General features: G+C 32.1%; 1 non-coding gene across 1 annotated transcript; it reads left to right on the forward strand.

Annotated features, from left to right (window-relative positions):
- The first annotated feature begins 4048 nt into the window (after positions 1–4048).
- On the forward strand, positions 4049–4121 carry Trnar-ucu (transfer RNA arginine (anticodon UCU)). The gene has a single exon. It is a non-coding gene; the product is annotated as a tRNA-Arg (tRNA).
- Positions 4122–23248: the final 19127 nt, after the last annotated feature.

Below are 23248 nucleotides of genomic sequence, written 5' to 3' on the forward strand. Positions count from 1 at the left end.
TATTTTTTTTTAAAAAAAACCTTTTAAGTAAAAACGAATATGACAGCAACAGTGAAACAGAACGGTGTATGATTCGGAAAGTTTCAGTTTGGGTCCGATAGCTTTTTGTCCTAGAGAAAATACAGAAAAACTGTGATACAACATATTGGAAAAGAATTATGAAGGAAATGATATTTAGTGAATATGAAATTAGAAAAAAAATATCAAAATGATTTTCGAATATAATTTAAATCCAAGTTTTAAAAATTTTACATCAGCTAAATCAAAGAAATAAATTCACAACACTTTATGCTACCTTTCCAAATGATAGAAATGAAAGGGAATTTTTTTTTTCATATTTCAGAAAACTGATTCTTGAAAACAAAATGCACAGCCACAGGGGAATTTAGAAATCATTTTTCAACATTGTCAACTTTCTTCAGTTCTGCAGCAATATTATTCCAGCTTGTACATGCTGTTTATTTCTCCTAACTGGTTTGGTACGAAAGAATATGCATTAAAAGGATCAATTTTAAATCATGGTAATCTACCTGTAACTAAGAAGACGGGATAAGATTTTTAACAATCTTTTAAACCTATGATTTCCATTGTCGATATCAGGACCTTGTTTACAAATACAATCTACCCGTGGGCTATATTTTAACACATTTCTTACTAGTTGTCAACCAATAAATTATTGTTTAAAAGATTTTGTCCACGGATTACTCCGGCTGTCTTATCAATACAGATGGAATAAGTCGGGATTGACCGGTCAGCAGAGGATGCTTACTCCTTCTTGGCACATGATCCTCCTCTTGTGTCTCCTGGCGTCTGTGCCTTCGTCTTATTCACAAATCACATTCTTCACTCGAATTTTGAGAATTATCATTGTTATCGTCACATTTCGCATCATATGTTGAATTATGTTTAAAAAAAATAAATCTTGTTGCTGATATTTTCGAATTTCTGATTAACAATATTCATGTAGTAACTGCTTGTTCAAATATTACTGAAATCAAAATGTACCTTCAGCTGTCTTCCTGGATAAAATATCACAAGATTTGTGTGGATTGTCATTTATTGAAAAAGACAATGAGTAATAAAAATACAATAAATGGGGAGATCCAAAAACGCTATACAAATATTCTTTTACATATCAAAGTAAAGTTGTATATATGAAGTTTTTGAAGTTTTATCTTCCAGCAATCATTTGGATTTTTGGGACTATTAATTGTATATAAGCTGACACTTATTATTTTTTAAAATACAAAACAGATTTAATTCAAAAACTTTTACATGTAAAGAAAAAAGGTCTTTCGGTGTTGCTTTGATTTGACATTAAAGACATTTTACCAATTAAAAATGTTTTCTTTCTACTAGTATGTGTCGATTTTTTTTTATCTCCTGTACATAGTAAATGCATATTGTTTTATAAAATTAATTATACACTAGAGATAAAGGTGTTGCTAGCAGACTAACAATTTAGTCTGATGATAAATGTTTTAACACCCCTCTAAAGCAATATTCATTTTCAAATGCATTGTTTAGTTCGAAACACCAATGCAGGATCTTCAAACAATAAAAAATAGACCAATTCATAAAAAATGTACATATTAAACTTGATTCATAAGATACAAGAATTAAGTTATAACTGAATCGGCTAGGGTTTTCGTTTCTTAATAGTTCTCGCAGAATATAAAAAATACAGCATAAGTTTTCAACAATTTTTTTAATTCACCAAATATTAAGAAATCATATGAGAAATCAAGAACATCGTTTAAGAACAGAAGTATTAAGTAAATTATAGGGATAACAAAAATGAAATGAAATATATGGGGATAACGAACAGTATTCAACCTCGAAAGTCCATTAAAATAGGAGCAGAGAAAACACGGACTTCAAAAACATCAGAGATGGGATCCGGTGCCATGGAGGGGGAGCATCCCCTGCTGACCGGTCACGCCCGCCATGTGCTTCTTGTCATGATCGGGAAATAACGGTAAAATCCGTCGACAATTCAGTGTATAAATAATGACCTAACAATCAGTATGAAAAAAGTTAGTCAGCATTTGACTCAATGAAAAATTGTATTTGCTGACATGGTCGTTGTATCGACCATAGAACTTACGAAATGATGACTTGAGTCGCGACTGCTGATATTCTTGTTTCAACAACTTGTTAAAAATAACTTAATAGACCTCATTCTGAAAATTGTTCATACGCAGAGCATGATATTGCGTATCGAATCAACAAAGAAATGTAAACCCCTTATGCAGGAGATGAAGGTATATTGCTGCATAAGAAAGGGAAGTTGACGATTTAAAAAGTTAAAAGTAATATCGTTTGTCATAAAGCTTGGTTGTTAGATTACCATTACACTCTCTTTCAAGTAAAATATCTTAATATCAAACAAAGTATTTTCTTCTTTTCACGTATGATTTTGGACAAATTCTGCTTCATATGAATACAAAAATAGGTTTGCTAATAACGGTGTGCAATTGTTGGGCTCAAAATACTATTAAAACTACATAAACTAGGAGTATAGAGAAAACATGGACCTCTTAAAACAACAGAGATGGGATCAGGTGCCATGCAGGAGTATGAATTATCTTTTCGCCAGTCATACATGTACGTACAGTGCACTCCTTGTCCTTGTCGGGAAAATAACATGGGAAAATCTGTCGATGAATTAATAATGTTAGTAATGTTCTAACAATTAAAAAAAAGTTTGTCAGCAAGCAACTAAATCTTGGCTGTATTTGCTGACTTGATCATTTTATTGTCTATAGAACGCTGGTATTCTTGTTTCATCAACTCGTTTACTATTGTGTGTCTCGTTTTGAAAAAAAAAATGAACATAGAGCAATTATATGAAGATTGCATATCAAATCAACTGGACATAAACCCAATACGCGGCTGATATGGTTATATGGCTTATTAAGTAAGGGAAGTTGACGACAGAAAAAGTGGTCATCACGTTTATCATAGAGCTTATAATTGTAATGTTACTAACTTTAAATGTTCTTTTCTAGTAAAATACATTCACTACTGTTAATATTTAGTAAGGAGCAAAGAAAGAAACATGGTAGAACATTTACTGATACGTACTTTGTATTTTTAAAAGAAGTTTAGACATTTTCTATCTCGGTATTTTATTCAAATTCATGTTGGTTGTTGGGAATATGAAAATTATTTAAAATTGCCATATGATTTTGAAGAAGTTATTTGTCAAACATATATAAGAAGGGGGCGATAAGTGAATATTGGACCACGTCCTTGCAGAACAAAATCCCAGTTCTTAAAAAATAAATTTAAAATAAATGAAGTCTTGCAAACGAAGACAATAATATCACCTGCATTGTTACTTGGGACCAGTATTTACTGATCGTGAAATCTTTCTACTTCTTTTTTTCCCCACATATTTTGGCCTTTAATCTATTAATTAATGATTTTATTAATATCCCTTTTGGATGAAAAAAATAAATACTTAATCAAAAAGGAACCAGCAAGCTTATTAAAGTTATTTACTTTTAGATCCTATGGACAAAACAATTAACAGAGATAGAATCCAGAAATTTTTTTATTGCATTCTTAGTGATCGTGTGGATCTTCTTCAGTAAGCTCACTTCAGATTTGTAGATAAATTATAAATTCACTTTATGAACTCTTTAAGTAATTTAATACACATTAAGTGGAAAATGTCTTATGATAATTAAATATACTTTGAACTGAAGTACAATGTAATTATTAAAATATTTTAAAAAATATTTTCTCAGTAAATTGCAACATACTTTTTTTTAAAGATAAAAACTTTTTAAAAAAGAATAGAAGAGGTGGAAATTTTTTTTTTACAAAAGTTCTTTGTTTTGTAATTTGCTTTTGTTATTGTTTGGTTTTGAATAAAGTATATAAAGGTATATTTTCCCCATTTAAAAAAATAGGAGAAGAGGTGGAAAATATTTCAAAAAATTACTTTGTTTTGTAATTTCCTTTTTTATTGTTTGATTTTGAATAAAGTATATAAAGGTATATGTTTCCCTTATGTAATCCGATATATTAAAAAATAAGCGTCCGCGTAGCGCAGCGGATAGCGCGCTGGACTTCTAATCCACAGGTCGTGGGTTCGAATCCCACCGTTCATGTATTTTTTTTTTTAAAACACCTACACATTCAACGAATATAGGCAGATGTAATATATAATAAGGACTTAAAACAAACAATAATGTTGATGTTTGAATTGGTATATTTTTCAAAAACTTATTTTGGTGATAATTGATAAGAATAATGAACTTCTTTGATATTAAGAAAATGTAAACTTTCTACGATCTTCAACTGTCCTACTTTTCTACATTTTTGTCTCTTTAAATCCAGTTTTTGAGAAAATTCGAATAAAAAATAAAAATCTAGTCGATTAAACTAATCCAGTTTGCATATAAAAAAAAGTTTACTTACCTGTTAATTTTTCTTCAAAATTTTTGATAAAAGTTTGTTTAGATCATTTATTTTTCTTTTTCTTTTTTGTTTGTTTGTTTGTTTTTTTTTTTTAAGAAAATGAATATATGGAAAAAAGGAACAATATTCAAGCTCAAAAATCCATTAAATAATACAAAATTGGAGCATACAAACAAGGACCACCAAAACATCAGAGGTAGGATCAGACACCATAGAGGAGTGAGCATCCCCTACCGACCGGTCACACTCGCCATGTGCTCTTGTCATAATCGGGAAATTACGGAAAAATCCGTCGAAGATTCAGTGAGAAATTAATGGTTTTTATACGTCAGTCAACATTTGATTTAATGATATATTGTATTTGCAGACAAGGTCGTTTTATTGACCATAGAATCTACGTAATGATGACTTTAAATGAGATTTCTGATATTCTTGTTTCATTGACTTTTTTGTTAATAACTTACCTCGCCTCGGAAATTGTTTCATACGCAGAGCATGCACTAGTGTATCGAATCAACTAAGAGATGTAAACCCCATTTGAAGGTGATAGATGTATATGCTGCATAAGTAAGCGAAATTGACTATTAATGAATTAATGCCTTTTTCTAGTAAAATATCCATATATGAAGCAAATGTGTCACACTCTATGGTATCTTTTATTTCAAGTTCGATGGGATAAAATGCATTGATATAAGAATGGAAATTACCATTGTAAATTGACAATACATCGTCGATGTATCTAAATGTCGAGATGAAGACCACAGCAAATGTTTTCTTCTTTAACGTATTTGCTCTTGAACAAATTCTGCATGTGAATACAAATATAGGTCTGCTAAAACGGGGAGAAATTGGTACTCATTGGAATTCCAATAGATTGTTGGAAGAATCGTCTCCAAAAACCACATATGTACATTATCAATCAGAAGCTCAAGCACTTCTTTAAAAGAAGAAAATGTACAACTCTAAATGTATCACCTTTTTAACTTATTCAAAATGAATGGTCTTTTCCTCATTTTGTCAATTTTCGTGTTTTTTTTTCGTTTTTTTTTTTTAAAAATCTATGTCATGATATCAATCCACATAAAGGATGATCACAATCTGATTTTTAAATTGCATCAATATTTGTTTTCAAGTTTCAGTGTGCGAATTATTTAGCTTAAAGTTCATAAAACAAGTAATTATTTTCATATTTTTATAAAACACAACCAAAACATAATCGATGTGACTACAATTTTGACTTTGTAATAATATATTACATGTATTTGGGTTATATACCAAACAAGCATTATCGTATGCCCATTTTGAACAAATTAGAGAAGCATTTCTCGTATAGCTTCCCTATGGCGACTATCCCTCCGACAAATTAAAGCCATCAATGGACGAGGTATCTTGTTTTCCCTAATGAGATTGATTTTATTCAAATTCAGGCGGACAATTACTGTAATAGATTAAAATGGTACACTCCTCTACATCTCGGATCGTAAGTAGCGTATAGATTTCAATTTAGGAGATATAAATTAGCCATGATTTAGGCGAACCTGGTGTGATGTGAATTGATACTTAAGAGTTTGAACAAATTAAATTACCGTGCAAATGCCCATTGAATACATTCTCATGTTAATCAGGCAGGTTTAACTAGAGCCCAGGTGCAGTGTATATTACCCCGAAAGACATACTTCAACCTAGGTCATGATCAGGTGGCCTACAAGAGTTGTCCTCCATTGTACTGTACGGGATCGATGTGTAACTAAAATAACCTGCTTCGGAAATCACAACAGCTTTAATTGAATAGGATATTGCATAATCATGAATATAATTTTTAGAAATTTCCCACGACCTACTAACAGGGAACATATTCAGTTCATCTTTTGCTTTTATATTTGGCTTTTATTAAATGGAGAATGGAATATTAGTATATTGATTCTTGACTGAAAAAGATCATTGAGAACATTATAGTTGATTAAACGTCGCCACAAGTGAGACATATCAAAGATGGCAGCTGTAATAATATTTAAGTTACTATACACCAATATTATAGGGCTATACACTAGATATTTCTTAATTCACAGAGTTGAACTATAATACTGTGAAATTACAAATTTTTGTTGGGGGTTAATTTTCGATGTAATAGAGGTATAAAGAGAACCACGAGTTCATATCCACCATGAATAGTAAAATGTTACATACATAAATACTCAACAATTTATCCACGAAATCCAATCCCCAAGAACCAAGAATTTTTCCTCGAACCACACGAAGATTTGTCCCCACCAAAACATGTGATTATACAGTAGTTTTGTTTTTTTTTAATAAAGACATGAAGGAATTTCATACATCAGGAAATATGAAGACTACAAACAATCATAAAATAAACTCAAAAGTTAAATGAAACAATAAAAAGAGGAAAAGACAAACACGGACCCTTAAAACCAACAGAGATCACTGATAAAATGATACAGTATTACTTGTTTGTATTGCCAAAGACAAGACAAGAGAGAGACAAAATTAAAATGTAAATAAACCTTACCTGTATCAATTTGAAATGGTTTTTTACCTCCGTGTGCTCCTTGTCATGACCAGGCTAACAAAAAAAATCTCCATACGATTCAGTGTGAAAATTATGGTCCAACAATTTGTATGAAAAACTTCAGTCAACATTCGACTTTCGAAAACATAGGTTTGCGATAAAGGTTATTATATCGACCATAGAAGGCGGAATTATTGACTTCAAACGGGACTGTCATTGTATTATCAACGTATATGTCAAGAGATTTTTTCAATTAAAAATTGTTCGTACCAAGTGTAAGTGGTAATCCAACTTTTACTCATAGTTCCCTTTCTAAGGAAGAATTTTTTCAAAAGTATCCAAAACAACCGAAATGAATTTGAAATACTATATCTATATTGGATTCCGAAACTTCAAAAAAATCCTTACAAACAACGATACATAGCGGGTTCCAGTATTTGTTTCAACCAAGCCTCTTTCTTTACTCCTCACTAAGATAGTGAAGGAGAAACTACAAGATAATTGTGCAATTATATACATGTATTCGTTGAAGTGGTGCAAATCAGACGCGGAAGTTAAAAGTACTTAAAAGTTCGAAGGTTCTTTTGGAAAATTTGAAATCACAAGCTTTTACCAAATTCAACAGTTTAAAAAATTTCCAGCTTTATACACAATCATTCCCCACGCTAAATTAAAGTCCAGGCTATCATAAAAATGAAATTCGTAAATTTACTAACCTTGTCATTGGTCATTTGCAAAAATAATTTGTTAAAAACATTCTGATTGTACATACAAGTACTCTGGAATTGACATCATAAAGATGCTTGATTTAAACAAGTGGATTTTGATGGCCAGGCCCTCCAACAATCTATTGGAATACCCATGTGTACTTATCGCTCCCCGTTATTATTAGACCTATTTTTGTATTCATAAGAAGCAGAATTTGTCCAAAATCTTTTACGTGAAAAGAAAACACTTGCTGTGGCATTCAACTCTATATTTCGATATATCGACGACGTGTTGTCTATCACCAATAGTTTATTTCCATTCCTGTGTCGATACCATCTATTCCGGTGAGCCTGAGATAAAACAGAAACAACAGAGCCTGGCAAATTTGTTCCATTTTTGGATATTTTATTTGAAAAAGACGTTAATGGTAATCAGACAACCACACTCTATAAGAATTCGAAACGTGATGACTTCAACTCTAAAATTGTCAACTTCCCTTATTTATGCAGGAATATACCTTTGTTACCTGCATATAGAGTTAATAACTCGGGTGTTACCAGGTGTTACCGGTCGGCACGGGATGCACACATCTCCATGTCACCTGATCCCGCCTCTGATGTTTTCGGGGTCTGTGTTTGCTCTGCTCCTAGTTTGTATTGATTAGTTGACTTTTAAGTTTGAATATTGTTCGGTATCTTCATATATTTCTTTTTTCACTTTTTTTGCTATGAACCAGGGGCAATGTAGGATAATTTACGAGTTCCATTTTTATTATATCGAAAAAGTACTAGTAACTGTGGATGATGTTGAAAAATGGACTTAATTTGTTGGGAGTGGTTGTATAAAATATAGAAAAGGTTGTATACATGTATTTTGATGTTTATGATTTGCGACAAAATAATTTTAAATATTGAAAAGTCTTTTTGGGTTTTTTTGGACTCCATATATGATCTACACCACTTCTTGATTTCCTGTATACTATACGTTGTACAGTTTTCCTGGAGTTCTCCTTCATAACCGTTAAAATAAAATAAAAGTAAAATGCATAAACTGGAATCGCTTGGTATTTTTATTTGTAAAGATATTCATGAAGTTTAAGAATCTAACATAGGTTTTGTACTTCAAATTCATTAAATTTTTTTTTTTGGAAACATGAAAAAAAAAAACCTAAATGTGATTTTTTTTTAAAAAAACTGAGCTATGGGTATATGTACGATTTAAGATAAATTTTAAAAAAGAAAGAAAGGAACATTAAATATACAATTTAAAATAAATTATCTACAATATTTTCTTTTTATTTATTTCCGATCTTTTCTTTTCATTACCTATACATTGTTTGTGATGGTTACCTCTTTTCCAGAACTAGTTTCTAGAACAAAAGGTCTGAGAGCAATGATAATTATTTCAACATTTATAAAGCACATGTACAGCGACCGACCGTGCTCTTCCAGTTTATGTGAAACACAACATAAATTAAGCTGCGGTTTACACAAATTAACCAAATTCAGTTTCATAGCATTACTTTTCTCCGATCTGTGCCATATGTTTTTACGTACTATATAGTTCTTTCTAGTGGTATTCTAGTGTCTTTGTAATGGTTTAAACAGAGTACCGTATATACTCGCCTATAAGTCGGTATTTTGGGAGCTGAATATTGGACTAAACTATATGTCCGACTTATAGGCGAGTCATAAAGAGATTGGTATTTTTCTGGAGGATGGGATGCTGTATTTTATTTGCATTTCCGACGATTGTTGAAGAAATGTCTAGATATATATGATAAGTTATGTATTCTTAGATTATACATATAAAGTACAAGTAATTATATATTTTGATAAATTTATTTGTATTTTGAGTGAGCGTTGCCTTTTTGTTAAATAATTAAATCTTAAAAATCAGTGTCATTTCGAAAAATATTAATTGAAACCAGCCTAAAAAATCTTTGGATTTGTTTGAAATTGTCACCGATTTTGACAAAAAATTGTACCGACTTATAAGCGAGTCAATAGCAAATCCCACCAAAATAACATCAAAAAATGCAACCGACTTTTAGGTGAGTATATACGGTAATCCATGCCATTTCTTATACCATCGGCGAATTTAAACGGAAATTCCAAGATACCACAAGTTCTCTTTGACACCTGTTTTGCATCTGAAAATACGCTTACTGTGTAAGATTTCATTGTAGCATAACTTTTTAAGATTTGAGGTCTTAGTCTTGTAACTTTCAACTCATCCTCTACTCATTGTCAAGCATTGTCCATAAAAGTCCTTGTATTGTAATTGTCTGACTACTTGATACCCCATATGCAGAAATCTTTAGAAACGAAATGTATATTACATTTCAGGCACACTCTTCTAGAATTACTAGTAGACAAAAATCCATTTTTTAAATTACAATTATTTCATTTTGGAAACTTTAATAAGCTGGAAAATTATGTGAGTTTATATTTTTAAGATGCTAATTATACGTATATTGCTTTCTCATTCACAAATACTAGAATTTCAAATACTAGTTATAAAATGAATAAACAAAATTTTATACAATTAAAAACGAAAAAAATCATATGTTTGTGAAACAGTGATGTCCCCGTGTTTCAGTTTATGGCGAGAGTTAAAGTTTCTAAATTGCAAGTCAAAATCCATGGTCGTGGTTAAAAGGATAAAAATTGTCAATATCTTGTAAATGGATGTCTTGCATATCACAAGAAATACACATGTGAAATAAGAAAGCCCTAACACTACCTGTTCAAAAGTTATGGCAAAGGTTTTTTTAATGGTTAAAATTCTAGGTCAATGTTAAAAGGTCAAACTTTTTATACCCATGGAAAGGTCTTGTCACAATGAAGAAAAACACTTGTGAACTATGAAAGATATAGTCCAAACCTCTCAAAAGTTTCTGTGGACCAACAGACAAAACATTTGCCATAAACTGCTTTCCGCGGACATCGGTGTTTCACAAACATGATAAACATGAAATATATTCCATAAATTATGATAATGATATCTCATTCATCATAATCTATGGGATGTATACCACCTTTAACAAATATGGGATGTCAATATCCATGGAATTTATCCAATTTGGAATTTAATACGTTTTTTAAAAAATATGCGGGAGAAAACTTCAGAAGTTTGAGAAAATATCCCATCTGACACTTTTCTCCCATTGGAGAACGGTGGGATAGTAATTAGGACTAAAAAAAATCCCGACATTCTTCCATGGGCTTCTGACCTTGAGAACTTCATATCTTTTTTAAAAAAGATGTTTTTGAGATCAACATGAGACCCCGTCATACTGCTAGATATCCCAACAAGTGCTATAATGAAGGATATGGAGATAACGAGTAGTATTCAATATCAAGGTCCAGAAAACAATACGAAATAGGAGAAGAGCAAATACGGACCTCTAAATATCAGGGGTGGGATCAGGTGCGATGGAGGAGTGAGCATCCCCTGCTGACCGATCACACCCGCCGTGTGCTCCTTGTCATGATCGGGAAATAACGGAGAAATTCCTCATCAATTCAGTGTATAAATAATGGACTAACAATCAGCATGAAAAACGTCAGTCAGCTTTTGACTCAATGATAAATTGTATTTGCTGACAAGGTCATCGTGTCGACCAAAGAACTTACGAAATGATGACTTTAAATGAGACTGCTGTTATTCTTGGTTCATCAACTTCTTTGTCAATAATTTACCTCATTTTAGAAATTGTTCATACGTAGAGCATGCTCTTGTGCATCGAATCAACTGAGATATATAAACGCCGTATGCAGGTGATGAAGGTATATTGCTGCATAAGTAACGAAAGAAAAGTCCAAGTCATCACGTTTATCATAGAGCTTGGTTGTAAGATTACCATTAACGTCTTTTTCAAGTCAAATATCCAAATATGAAACAGATTTGTGAGACTCTGTCGTATCTTTTGTCTCAAGGATATATCGTATTGCCATAGGAATGGAAATTCAGAGTACTTGTGTGTGCAATAAGAATGTGTTTTAACTTTTAACAAAATAATTTTGCAAATGACCAATGACCAAGTAAGTAAATTTACGAGTTCCATTTTTATTGAAAAAGCAACTGTCAATGATATCAAAAAGCTTGGACTTGAATTTATCGCAGGTAATGGTTGTGTATAAAGTTGAAAAGTCGTACGTTTTTAAGCTGTTGATTTTGGTAAAATCATGTGATTTCAAATTGTCCAAAAGTTCTTTGGAATTTTTGAGTATCCACATCTGATTCACATCACTTCTTGAATTTCGGACATCACAATTAGAAATGGAAGTTAAAAGTATGGACAATATCGTGTCCGTAGTCGAATGTCGCACTGAAGGGATTTGTTAGAGAGCTGCGGAGCTGCACAATTTTAGCGGTCTGGTTGATTGATTGATTATATGTTTTTTACGCCCCATACGAGAGTTTTCACTCATGTAGCGAAGTTACCACATACCGATGAAGGGCTTCAAATTTTGACATTTACTCGGCACTAAGGTCATTTAGCAGTGATGTAACTTGCTTTTTAAGGTCTCATCCGAAGGACCTTCAACTTTAACTTCAAGTGCCTTGCGCTTGCTAAGGAACAGTAGGTACCCTTTTTTATAGAAGTAGGTCAGTCGCGGCCAAGATACGAACGCACGACCCCCCGGTCACGGAGCAAGCGCTCTACAGGCTGAGCTTACGTGAATGGAACAGCTATGGTTGAGAAAAAAATGAAAAGGCAAAACCATTGTTTTAACGCTTTCTCCGGGTACAATTTCTTTTTTATATGCATCCCTCGCTTAAAACATATCATTTCATTCACTTAGTATATTTTTTTCTATTCCAGATGGATTAGAAATGTCACTTTTCAACGATCACACTCTAATATTGACTTGGGAAATAAAACGCTCTGGACACCCAACAGTTTCATACATACATGAAAACAATAGTGGGCGAAGAATAAGGAAAATACACGTTGCCTGAAGTAGTTTTCTTATTAGGCATATATGACGACATTATGACTTTATTTGTTACGCAATTTAAAAGTATAGTGGACTCCCTTACCGGTTTAAAAGAGGGTAAATCCTCCTTACGAAATTCTTTATTTTTATCAAGTTTTTTTTTCATCTGCATAAATAACTTTTAAAATTAAAATGGAAACAAAAAAATCGGTACCGGTGTCAATAGATTTCTTTTTGAGCTACGGTACATTTCATAAGACCGTTTTCATATTTTAATCAGTTATATGTCTTGCAAAACTCGATTTTTTTTCTTCTTTATTTTTTTTTAAAAATCTAAACAAATCATGGATTCAGATACAGTCTTACATGATGAATAGACTCAAAAACTTGAGAAGATATGAGTACTTTAAAACATTAATATTAATATTATGCCCTGTTTGTAATTTCAACCTAAATGCTTTTTATTAGGATTTTATTTTTACGAAATGATGACTTTTTATCGAATAAAGTTTAATTTTAGCATCAATATTCATTTGTAAAAATTGGAATACTATGCAGAGTTTTAGAAACACAAATATATTTCTCTGTCGAAGGTCAGGAGTAATCATAATCGTCTATATGGCAAACAAAACAATGTCATCCTTTTACAATGTGAAAAAAAAAATCATGAAATAAGGGAAAATGTCGGAAATGTTTTGAGCCTCGTTACACAGACATCTCTAAGAAATAAATGAGTCTTATAAATATATCAGTTCTACAGTGGAATCTTTGTGTATAGATATTTTGTAATTGGGAGTCTCCATTATTATAGTATGCCATTTTTGCACGTGGGGAGAATGCACGTAGTACGTGTGTTACAACGCACTTTGAAAAATTACGCACTTTGAAAAAAATTTTCAAAGTGCGTTAAATTTGGGACCATATCAACGCACTTTGAAAAAATAAAATTTCTTTTCAAAGTGCGTTAATATCGACCATATTAACGCACTTTGAAAAAAAAAGTATGGCTTGGTCAATATTCTTCCAAATCTTAGGTATGATAAATAATTGAACCTTTTGGATAACTTTTCGGTAATAGGGTCACTCCAGGATGTGAAAGAGAGCGATTTTGATTTTTCTATACTTTGAAAATTCTTCCTCTCTTAAATGTTTTTACTGCACTTAATTTTTTCAGTTTGCATACATTATTTGTCAACTAAAATTTATTGAAAGTTTTCAACGTCATAGTAGTTATGCAAAATAATACATACACTGTATATTTGGGTGTAGCATAAGTATTGGTACGGGGGGAGGGGGAGGGGGGGGGGTTACGCACACAAATGCATGTTTTGCATTAATTATTTTAAAGATATACGTATACATATCATAGGCATTGAAAATTGGGTTCCACTTTCAATTTGCTACCGACAGCTATGTATAGTGTATAAGAAAAAAAGAGTTAGGCTGAGAGTATAGAGACCTTCTACTCGTCTTCACCTTGTTCTCAATTAGGGTAAATCAATACATGTAAATTTAAAAGGTTTTCTTTTAAAAGATCAATTATCACAAATTGATTCTCTCAATTACTACGATCTAAGTGTAATTTTTTTTTATACATATTTTTTTCAAAGTGCCCATAGTATGAAATGTTGATGTACACTCTAAACGCACTTTGAAATTTTTTTTCAAAGTGCGTTGATTTTGTCCCAATTTTAACGCACTTTGAAAAATTTTTTCAAAATGCGTTTAGAGTGTACATCAACATTTTATGCTATGCGTAATTTTTTCCAAAGTGCGTTGCCACATACGTGTCATCTTCTACAAGTGAGATGTAACTTAATTAATTAAGATGATTACGTGTCATTTACTTCACATGCAAGAGTTCCCTGCAACAATAATGAAATATAGACATTCGAATTAAATATATCCTTGATATTTGATAAAAGTGTCATGGTCTTACTGCAGGTATTCTTTCACACAATTTAATCCATTCTGTTTAAGTAAGATTTGTTAAGTCATAGGTTAAAGTTTCTTGAAGGCTTAAATTTCATTTTGTCTTTTTGTTCTGAGTAATTGCCATCTTATGTCAAATTAAGTATATTCCTGTAATATTTCGGAGAATAATGAAATCATTAATTAAGGTCGTGAGCAGTCATGACATAATGTAGAGTTAAAAATGGGATCTTCTTTCCAGTTGTTAAGCGAACTGCAAAGTGCAAAAAGTCACTTTTTAATATTTTATCAAAAGTATCTTATGAAATACTTCCTTAAATCACATTTTCATTGGCGAAATGTCGATGATTTATTCTGAAAAAAAATAATCAAAATGAGTAAAGTAAAAGGGTTGGGAAAAAAATCAAGATATAACAAGCTAAAACTGAAATGTTTTGTAGTTGATATGGAATTTATTTCACTCGTTAGAAAGTATTTTTTACTAATATCGAAACTCGAAGTCCTGTTAATCCTATCTGACTTGTTGAATGAATTAAATCCAACTACAAAAAATTTAATATTCTCAAGATTGCAATGATGACATACAACGTAGTGGACAGTGCCGAAAGTAAAACATTTATATTTCAAAAATGAACGAACGATATAGCAGCTTAAAAGTCCATTAAACATTGCAAAATAGCAGCAGCGCAAACACAGACCTTTAAAACATCTGAGTTGGGATCAGATGCCTTGGAGGAATGAGCACCCCCTGCCGAACGGCCACACCCGCCGTGTGCTCCTTGTCATGAGCGAAAAAAAAAAAATAACCGGGAAAATTTGCCGACAACTCAATGTGTAAATATTGACCTAACAATCAGTATGAAGAAATTAAGTCAGCATTTGACTTAATAATAGATTGTAATTGCTGGTCATTGTATCGACCATAGAACTACGAAATATGACTTTAAATGAGACTGCTGATATTCTTGGTTCATTTTCAACACTGAAACCCTATGTCATTTTTTGGAAAGTTATTCAATTAGTTCGTGAACTTTTTTATCACCCTTCGTATTTAGCTTCAGTCAATAGATTTACTCATTTTAGATACTTATTTTAAATTTTATATTGTATATTTTTATGTCCAAAGAAGTTGTTGCTGTCATGAAATTAAAAATAATGAATCATTAAAAAATAAGAAGAAATTTTGCAGATCACATAGAGAGCATTCGCCCTCTGCTTCAAATCCACCGTTACAGCACTAGCGTCGAGGGAACATATGCTCCGACTCGAAAAAGTTTGGTTTATTTTGTTGTTTTATTTCTGGTTTTGATTTTAAACAAAGTTTTCCTCTACTCGATTCAAATGTTTTATTTTTCGAATTTTTTTTAATTGAAAAAATTCTCACTCACTTTTTTTATATGAAGGATCGATCTTGAAATGAAATACTGGGCCAAAAAATGTGTGTTGTATTGTAGAACCTCAGAATGCGTTTCTTTAATCTTTAAAATAAAGTATTTTTTTCATCAAAAAGCAAAGAAGGCACCAAGATCTTGTCTAGCCAGTTGTAATATACAGCTCACGTGGATCTTCATGCGTTCATAGAAATAAATCATGTCATTTTCTGTAGAGTACTTATATTTTTTATGATATGAGTTCTTGGGCATTTCAAAAAAGGTATTACAGATGATTATTTTATTCCCTGCAACCGAACATACAAACATACATACATTGATGTGCGCACAAAATGACCTTCCTTCCGATTAACCCAAAAAATTTAATATCAATAAGAAGAGTTGTAATAACAGTTCAAAAAGATTTTTAAAAAGTATCAGAAAAGAAATGAGTGTTAAAGGTGAAGATAAATATGTAAACAGGGCATCAAACATGGATCCCGGGAAAATTTCAAAGGTGGGATCAGATGCTTAGAAAGAGTAAGCATCCCCTGTTGACCGGTCACTCCCGCCGCGAGTCCTTTGCATTGTTCAGGTAGATGGAACATTACGTTGTCAAATTTAGTATAAAAACAAATTAACGCATAACATCTGGTATGAAACAGGTCAGCCAAATTTTTCATTTTCACCTTTGAAATAATTTTTTTTTTACCAAAATCAACAGCATAAAAACAAACCAGCTTTCAACTTCATAAACAACCATTACCCACGATAAATTTAAGTGCGGGATTTTTTAGATCAGCGACATCTGCTATATTACTGATAATTTACTTACCTTGTCACTGGTCATTTGCAAAATTATTCTGTTTGAAAGAATCTGACTGTACACACAAGTACTCTGAAGTTGATATTAAATACGAGGGGTGATCAAAAAGTTCGCAAACTATCTCTATATCTACAAAACCACAATTCAGATTAGAATGAAATTCGGTACACACATAGCCATACACAAGGTCTATAAATAGCATATGCTGAATAAAGTTTCTCTCCTTGTTTGTGACGTCAAAATGTGAAAATGAGGTCACTATTTAGGTCACTTGTGACGAAAAATGGTTGTCTCAGTCGAACTCGTTCAACAAACGACTGTACAATTTATTGTAATATCTTAGAAATCCCTCTACAGTATCATATAATAATTTGTACACAGTTTATTGAGATAAATGAGTTCCTATAAATTCAATTAATGATTGGATTAATCGTTTTAGTGAAGGAAGGCTGATGGTTAAAAATGATACTTGTCATCTTGCCCAGTGAAAGCATGTTTGAAAAGATATGTATTTTTAATTAAGCCATTTGCTATCAAAGACCTCCAATTAGCACTTTGAAATATAGTTGAATATTTGAACAATGATATAAGTATTAAATACCTAAGATATCGTTTACTTTAGATTTTAAACATATTAGATATGATAAAAAGGATGCACCCATTCTCTATCCACCTTTAATAAAGGTCTCTCCTGAGACAGAAGATTTGTGTTTTAATGGTCGCCATGCTTATTTTTGGAAAGGATGTTATTATCCACCCATTCTGTTGCCGAGATATGACCATATCTGACAAATTAACTGTTCTGGTCATAAAGATTAACTCACATGGAAAGAAATATAAAACTCGGAAAAATCTTTTAACTTTTGTGACAGAACGATACGGAGGGGGTCACGTGACCGCCAATATCACGTGATTCGCGCATGCGCAGAACGGTGGTTGATGTGCATTAAAATTGGGGAGGATTAATTTAAAATATAATCAACATTAAAACCAATTATTGTTTCTTGTATGGAAGTTATTCAATTAGTTTGCGAACTTTTTGATCACCCCTCGTAGATGCTTATGTTCCTGATTGAAAATATCTACAGCTGTATGTGGTTTTTGGAGACTAGGTCTTCTAGCAATCTTTTGCAATTTCCAGGGGTACCAATTGCGCCCCGTTATAAGGTATGAGCAGACCTGCTTTTGTATTGATAAGAAGCAAAATTTGTTCAAAATCTTATGCGTGAAAAAAAGAACACACTTGCGGTGGTCTTCAACTCTACATTTAGTTATATAGACGACGTATTGTCAATTAACAATGGTTATTTCCATTCTTATGTCGATACGACATATCCCGGTGAGCTTGAAATAAAATATACCACAGAGTCTGACATATTTTTTTTATATTTAGATTTTGTTCTTGAAAAGGCGTCAATTGCAATATAACAACATAGCTTTATGATAAACGTGATGGCGTTAACCTTTAAATTGACAACTTCCGATACTTAATATGCAGCAATAAAACTCCATCACCTGCATACGGGATTTATATCTCTCAGTTGATTAGAGAGCATGTTCTACGTATGAGCAATTTCTAAAACGAGGAAAATTGTTGACAAACGAGTTGCTGAAACAAGAATATTAGCACTTTAACGTCATCGTTTCGTAAGTTCTATGGTTGATACAATGACCTTGTGAGCAAATACAATTTATCATTGAGTCAAACGCTGAATGACGTTTTTCATACTAATTGTTAGGCCATCATGTACAAACTGAATTGTCGATGGATTTTTCCGTTATTTCCCAATCATGACAAGTAATACAACGCGGGTATGGCCAGTCAGCATTGGATGCTCACTCCTCGATAGCACCTGATCGCACATCTGATGTTTTTAAGTTTCGCGTTTTCTCTGCACCTATTTTGTATCGTTAAATGGACTTTTGAGCTTGAATACTGTTAGTTATCCCCATATATATTTCATAGTTAATACTTTTGAAAAATTTATGTTAAAGTTACTAAAAGTTCTGTGGAGTATTTGAGTATATGATTTACACCACTTCCAGAATAGACCGTAAAACAGTAACGTCTGAATTTTCACCTTTACAGCAGTAAACATTTTTGTAAGGAGTTAACAAAAGGATTTGTTAGATTATTTGTTTGATCCAGCGATATACGAGGGGGTATCAAAAAGTTCGTGGACTAGCGCCATAAAATTAAAACCGCTTTAGGTACATGAATGAATTTTAAAATATCAAGTTAGCATCAATTATTCTATCTATAGAATAAACCACAATTCATAAATTTTATTTTTTAATAAATTAGTAATGTTTTTGTAAGCAGTGGTATGTCCAGGTGGCGCAGCCTCGAAAACGACGTTTTTCCGACCTAAGAGTAACTGAGAAAAACTATTTTGATTAAAACATTTAAAATCCAAATATCACGTTATTTCAGGTATGTGTTGGGACTTTATTGTTCCATAAAATATCAAATTTTTATCTCATTCTGAAAGTTCCATGAAATTTTATCGTAAATTCTACATGGAGTAGCCAAACATATAATTTATTGCCTTGAAAATGACGTCAAAAGGGGGAAGGGGTTTCCTTTTCCAACATTCTATAAAGTTTTGCCCCTGAAAAAAATGATATAGACCTAGGAAATGTTTAAACTGGTTACAGAGAAATAATATTCATGCAGAGTACTTGTTTTTTAATGCCAAAATAGATTCAGAAAGAAGAGGAAAGCACAGTTAATGTCGATTTCTAGTCAAGGTGTGAAAAATTAATCATGTCAAAAAATGACGTTAATCATGTGTTGTAGTTACTGAAGTCCAAAAAGCAAAATATGCCGACACGATCAAGCGAGGATCTCTCCCATTGTATAAATCCATTTGCAATATTATATGCATTGAAAACCGCTGTTCATGACATTGTAAAATCATATAAACAAGAATAATTGAAGTCCTTACTCAGCTCAAGGGAATCTCACCAAAATAAGTGTATGAGGTAGGAGAACCAGACATTGAACAACAATGACGTTGTCGGACGTCAGAAAACTAAACGGCCACGGCGCCGGGTGATGCTATAATTCGTTTTTATTTTTAATAACTTGGGAAATAATGAACGCTAAAATTTTCAACATTTCTTTATTTTTTGTTGCTTTATATTCCTTAAAAATTTTGTAAGCTCAGACTACATAATACTATTTTTATAGCCTCAGTCCACGAACTTTTTGATAACCCCTCGTATCTTTGTTTTTTAAAGATTTTTTTACGAAGTTTAGGAATCCTGAACAGGTAAAGAAGATGGAAATCACCTTGGTTGACTGGTACATTTACCGGTATATTACAAGTATCTGAAATGTGATTTTGAAGAAATTTTCCTTTGGAAAGTGAACTGTAAGTATATGATGGATTTCAAGACGTAGAATTCAAAATACAGTCATAATAATAAGCCTTACATACAAAGACGATATTGTTACAATGCTTATCTGCTGAAATCATGATAAATTATTTATGTATAGTGTCTCTAACTTTTTCATTACTTCCAGTTTATTGAAAACGGAAAGAAAGATGATTTGTATTTTGCTTTTTTATTTTCTAATACGAATCTTTGATTAAACATATATTTACTTTATTTCATGAAGCTGTTCACATAAGTTTTTTTCTGTTTCTGGTTGAGTAGTTATTGCAGATATTCAAAACGTTTCCATTATATTTCAATGGTGACCTAAGGCTATATATGACCTGAACATGCAGTTTCAAACATACATTTCCTTGGAAAGCCAACATAATATTACAACCTTTTTTCAGGCGTAGCGTTTCTTTATGGCTCTGTTTTTATTCTAATGCATTTCACTTATGCAGCAATATACCTTCATCACCTGCATAAGGAGTTTATATCTCTCAGTTGGTTCGATACACAAGAGCATGCTCTACGTATGTACAATTTCTTAAACGAGGTTAATTATTGAGAAACAAGTTGCCGAAACAGCAGCCTCGTTTAAAGTCATCTATTCGTAAGTTCCATGGTTGATGTGATGACTTTGTCAGCAAATACAATTTATCATTGAGTCAAATGCTGACTTATGTTTTTCATACTAATTGTGTAAGGCCATTTTTACACACTGAATTGTTGACAGATTTTCCCGTTATTTCCCGATCATGACAAGGAGCAAATGACGGGTATGACCGGTCGGCAGGGGATGCTCCCTTTCGATGGCACCTGACCCCACCTCCAAAGTTTTTAAGTTCCGTGTTTGCTTTGCTCCTATTTTGTATTGTGAATTTCATGATCCCTTCCCCCACTCTAGATTGGTGGGTGGTGGGTGGTGGAGAGACCGAGGGGTTGGGCTAAAATCATAAAAAATAATGCAATCTTGAAAAATTTTCTCCTTTACTCCTTTACTCCTGAACATTAAACAGTCAAGCTGTTGGCATAATTGTAATACTATGAAATCAATTATTTTCTTGGGGGTTTAATTTTGTTTTTGAGGCATAGAGAAGTCCAGGAATTTATGACCACCACGAAAATTAAAACTTTCATATTTATTTTTATCAAACTTTTTATCAAACTTTCTCCAGCCTCGAAATCAAGTCCCCACAAACAAAATTAATATAATTCCTCAAACCTCGAAAAAACTAGACCCCAAGAAAATAATTTATGTGATAGATGTGTAACATAGTTATGTTGAGCGAGAGTGCCTCTTCCAAATAGTGAATTAATGGCCCCTATGTCAGGGATTTGGTATTAGGGGAGGGTTCTAATGAGATTATATATTGAAAATGCATCCATTGAAAACCTTCCTTGCTCTTGGGTATTTGAAAATAGATTGAATGAAGTTCATAGTTATGTTGACCAAGAGTGCCTGTTCCAAATTTGTGAATTTCATGGCTGAAGTTCAGGGGTTCTAGTGTTAGGGAAGGGCTCTGATGATTATATGGTGAAAATGAATTAATTCATTGAAAAGTTTTTCCTCTGCTCTTGAAATCTGATGAATTTTAAAAGAATTCAAAGTAAGCATGCTAAATGTATAGTTATGATAAGCAATGGTGTACCTTTCAAAATTGTGAATGACATGGCCTCTGGTTTAAGGGTGCCGACTATGGTTTTCACTGCGCAATATTTTGCGTATCATAGTAAAACGAAGCGTATGTACTGTTTTAAAGCAACTTTTTTCACTTGATTAATGAAATTAAACAAACTTAAGAAATAACAGGTTTAAAATGTAATTACAATTTTATACAACTGATTTTTTAATCGATTTTGCAATTGATAAGTAGGTTGACGTCGTTATAGTGTGTTTTTGACGTTATGATAAACTGAAGCTCTTAAGAAATGGGTAATAAAAATGTTATTAAAGAAAAAGTTATAAGCATGCGCTCTTGAAATTTAAAACAGAGAAATCTAAGAATATCTCCAATATTTTTATCATGTTTTCATATAACTCTTGTGCCCGTTATATTTTGTAGTACTCTATAAAAACAGGAAAATTCGTTAAATTTTTATATTTTGAGATGCCCCCTCTGGTAACAAGACGGTAGAATTTTGTGTTTCTTACATATAATGTACAATATAGTACTACTCATCATATATTATAGTTTTAACAAAAATTCTATTGTAGTATTTATGTATAATATGCTTTAAAGTGCTAAAAAGTGGCACTTTCCTGTATAATCCTATAATAATTGTACCTGTATTTTGAGACGGTTAATTTTTCCAAAACTTGGCATGTACGCTGAAGTTAATGTAAGTTATACCGGTATATGGTATAAAAATGAAGAGTTTTGCTATTATAGTTTTCACACAATAAAACCCCAGTCGGCCCCCTTAAAACACAAACCAAATTCAATTGTTGGAAAGTTGTTGCATGATACTCAGATGACCTATAAGGCCTGTTGTCATTTCTTTATGTAAAATTCGAAAAAACAAATTTAAAAAAAAATCATTGGAAAGAATAAAAAAATTAAGCAGTTTGTCCATTCAAATAATAAAAATTGAACGTCGGAAGATAATATTTTTCTAAATACACGCATATTGGCTGTTTTGTAAGCTTATATTTAGAGTATTTCCCCTAATTTTTGTATTATGAATAAGACGCTTTTGTCGAAAACGAAGAATGATTAAAAGCGGGTTAAGACGAACAAGGTTTATCAGTTGAATAAGGTTGTACTATGACATAAATAGCAATAAAGTATTAAGATTTATGCACAACTGACTTAATTCATCGTTTGTTTTTCTGACGAATCATTTTATTTGTCCCTCTTCAGACATGACATCTAATGAGGAACAAATTTAGAAACTAGCGATTTTTGTTCTGGCGCTAAGTATAATTAGGACTAATTAGAATTTACGACACTGTGTGACTTTGCCAAATGGCGTTTGTCTTCTCCTTTGTCACCGTTTGTATCTGTGCTAATACAATAGTACTTTTAAAATGTAATACAACTGAGTCCACATCTTAATGAGGTTCCAGGACATAGAAAACAAAAGAAGCTATATGTATATTTTTCTTAAATTTATTGTCGAC

Source organism: Saccostrea cucullata, unplaced genomic scaffold, assembly GCF_032062105.1.
Source record: "Saccostrea cucullata isolate Sc308-1 unplaced genomic scaffold, CSIRO_AGI_Scuc_v1 ctg43, whole genome shotgun sequence".
NCBI lineage: Eukaryota > Metazoa > Mollusca > Bivalvia > Ostreida > Ostreidae > Saccostrea > Saccostrea cuccullata.